We start from the raw sequence: 3567 nt of genomic DNA on the forward strand, positions 1-3567 counted from the left end.
CACTATACAATTTAATTTTTCAATAAAAATTCATATTTTTGTTTTAATAACAAGTAAGAAGAAGTTGTTTATTGGTTGTTTATATTATTATTTTTATACTTCATTTCAATTTCTAATTTCCTTATTCGTTCATTCTGCTCCAAATCCATTTTTTTGAGTTGGAAATCGTTTTCGATCTTCTTCTTTTCATTTTCATGTTTATTTGCTTCAACTTGCTTCATCCAATTGAATTTTTCTATTTCAAATTGAAGCTGTTTTTCCCGAAAGCTCATTCTTTCAGCTTCTAATGTTGCCAGTTTGTCAATGGCAGTGTTTTGGTGTTTGGCCTTAATTTTTTTTTACAAACGGGCTGGCCGCAGATGAGCCAGATGCCAATACAGATGTGTCATTTTCTTCCTGCGCTTCGGGTTCGGGCTCTTCCAAATCATGCACAACATTTTCTATAGAGTCGAGTTCCATTTCAGTGGAACTCATTACCACTACCTCAGCTTCCCTCTCCGTAGCAAAAATGTCCGCTAATTGTTCGTAATGCGGACAACTTTTAAGCACTTTATTTGTAATAAAGCAAATCAATTTAATTCCAAAGTTGATATTAAAAAATATATAAAATCTACCCATCACAGTCAGCTCCACATCGCCATCCTCTACTCCAGCGCCCGTGGAATTTAGCTAGTGTTCTGCCGATTTCATTTGGCTTTTTAAATAGCGAATCTTACATTTTAAGATGTTCCACGTTGCTTCAATTTTTGTCACTGCAAGCAACTTACTGTAATAAATTTTCGCTGATGGTTTCTGAAATTAAAGGAGATGTAATTAAATGAAAATACATAAATAACTAATGTGTCGAAAACTAACCTCGACGTTTCGGTGATCCTGCATATAGGACAGCACGGCTTTGATTTCGGCTTCCGTCCATTTTTTCACCTCCTTTTCTCGCCGGCGCTTTCGTATTTCTGTAGACACTAATATTATAGTATAAATAAATGAAAAAAAATGTATATTTGTTTTGTACTTTATCCTTTTACTGACTTTGATGATTTTTGTTGATTTTTGCGGATTTTTGATTCTTTTTGATGCTTTTGGATGCTTTTTATTCTAGTTTTAATTTGTTGATTGTAAACAAAAAACAGCTGTTAATAGCAGATTTTCCAATAAGAAAATCTAAATGGAAATGCCATTCGCTTAGTTTTATTTATTTTTTGTGCTGCCATTTAGTAAAATTGCAACGACTTTCTAACAATGGAAATAAGCAAATAACCACATAATCTGTAAACAAGGGCCTAGGTTGGTCAACTTTGGTTATTTTGTCATACCGTCATTTTTGTTTTGTCATTTGTTGTTGTTCACTTAATCACATAACCACATAACCCGATAACCACCTTATCGTGAACAGCCTAAATATTATTTCTTATGATCTAATTAAAGATGATTTATTATGTGAATCAAATTGTTTTTTATAATCAGTTACAACTTGTAATAAATATTGTTTTTCTTGTTCGTCATTTGTTAGTATTCTGTTATATTCTTCCATAAGTTTTACTCCACGTTCTGCTGTGTCGTTAACCACTTTTATATTTATAACAATATCCTTAGCTTTTTGAAAGGTTTCAGTATCCCTCCAATAAAGTGGATCTACCTGCAGAAATTGAGGTGAAATCCCAAACCGTCCAAAAAAATCAATTGTATCGGGTGATTTTTTTGAGGTTAGGATTTTCATGCATTAGTATTTGACAGATCACGTGGGATTTCAGACATGGTGTCAAAGAGAAAGATGCTCAGTATGCTTTGACATTTCATCATGAATAGACTTACTAACGAGCAACGCTTGCAAATCATTGAATTTTATTACCAAAATCAGTGTTCGGTTCGAAATGTGTTTCGCGCTTTACGTCCGATTTATTTTTGTTCAGCGATGAGGCTCATTTCTGGTTGAATGGCTACGTAAATAAGCAAAATTGCCGCATTTGGGGTGAAGAGCAACCAGAAGCCGTTCAAGAACTGCCCATGCATCACGAAAAATGCACTGTTTGGTGTGGTTTGTACGCTGGTGGAATCATTGGACCGTATTTTTTGCTGATGCTGTTGGACGCAACGTTACGGTGAATGGCGATCGCTATCGTTCGATGCTAACAAACTTTTTGTTGCCAAAAATGGAAGAACTGAACTTGGTTGACATGTGGTTTCAACAAGATGGCGCTACATGCCACACAGCTCGCGATTCTATGGCCATTTTGAGGGAAAACTTCGGAGAACAATTCATCTCAAGAAATGGACCCGTAAGTTGGCCACCAAGATCATGCGATTTAACGCCTTTAGACTATTTTTGTGGGGCTACGTCAAGTCTAAAGTCTACAGAAATAAGCCAGCAACTATTCCAGCTTTGGAAGACAACATTTCCGAAGAAATTCGGGCTATTCCGGCCGAAATGCTCGAAAAAGTTGCCCAAAATTGGACTTTCCGAATGGACCACCTAAGACGCAGCCGCGGTCAACATTTAAATGAAATTATCTTCAAAAAGTAAATGTCATGAACCAATCTAACGTTTCAAATAAAGAACCGATGAGATTTTGCAAATTTTATGCGTTTTTTTTTTTTAAAAAGTTATCAAACTCTTAAAAAATCACCCGATATGTGTTTACAAAATTTTTTTTATTGCAATTTCAGAGATTTTTTCATTAACATTTCTATACTCGTGAATTTCTTTAATAAAAGATAAGTCTTAAAGAGGTGCTTTAGACGGATTGGTGCAGTTAAACCAAAGCTTAACGTAGAATTTATAATAAATGCGCATATACTTGCTAACGAATTCTCTTCATATTCCGTTAGTTTGAACTGTTCACGAAATAAATAGATCTTTAAGCAATATAATGCCTTAGACATCCACCGCGCATGATGAGTGGGACCTGGTACACGAAATTTTATGCCGTTATTTGCTCCTAGACATATAGACGTCAATTCCAATAATTCCCTATAGTCATCGCTAACTATTTTCTTTTTCATCTCTTCCTTACAAAAATTTAAAATAGTATCTACGTTATCATTCAAACGTAATTTTAATTCATTGTTTTGTAGCAAGTCTTTAAAATTGTTTTTATCAATATTTTCCCAATTCTCTTGAAACCGGCGAAACAATTGGACGTCTTTACTTGTATTTACGGGAAAATAACACTCGAAAACCCCTCTCAGCAATATTTCATATATATGATGCCGACAAGGTAGATACAAAAGCTTTCGCTCAAGTTTTTTTTCTAACAACGTTGCAGCTCCTTTTATTACGCCCATGTTAGTCGATGTCGTATCAAAACAACAGGCCACAATATGATCCTTCAAGTCCCATTCAAATATCAGTTCGGTACAGCGTATCAGCTATTTCTGAGCCCGTTGCGGCATATAGTTTTGGAGCCCCTATTAAGTGTTCGCCATTCCCGTCAGTAACAACAACTGGAAGTCGTTCCACCTTTTCTCGACCTGTTATTTCCGGAAGGAGTTTTTCATCCCAATGCAAAGTGCCACAGTGTATCTATTTAAAAAAAATGTACCATTTAAAATTTGTTCATTCAAGAGCAA

At 35.2% G+C, this 3567-nt stretch overlaps 1 long non-coding RNA gene across 1 annotated transcript; it reads right to left on the reverse strand.

Annotated features, from left to right (window-relative positions):
* Positions 1-575: 575 nt before the first annotated feature.
* On the reverse strand, positions 576-1121 carry LOC126767582 (uncharacterized). Its single transcript, XR_007669121.1, has 3 exons — positions 1026-1121; positions 856-962; positions 576-792 (listed from the first exon to the last, which is right to left on the reverse strand). It is a non-coding gene; the product is annotated as an uncharacterized LOC126767582 (long non-coding RNA).
* Positions 1122-3567: the final 2446 nt, after the last annotated feature.

The sequence above is a fragment of the Bactrocera neohumeralis genome, unplaced genomic scaffold, assembly GCF_024586455.1.
Source record: "Bactrocera neohumeralis isolate Rockhampton unplaced genomic scaffold, APGP_CSIRO_Bneo_wtdbg2-racon-allhic-juicebox.fasta_v2 ctg872, whole genome shotgun sequence".
Classification (NCBI taxonomy): Eukaryota; Metazoa; Arthropoda; class Insecta; order Diptera; family Tephritidae; genus Bactrocera; species Bactrocera neohumeralis.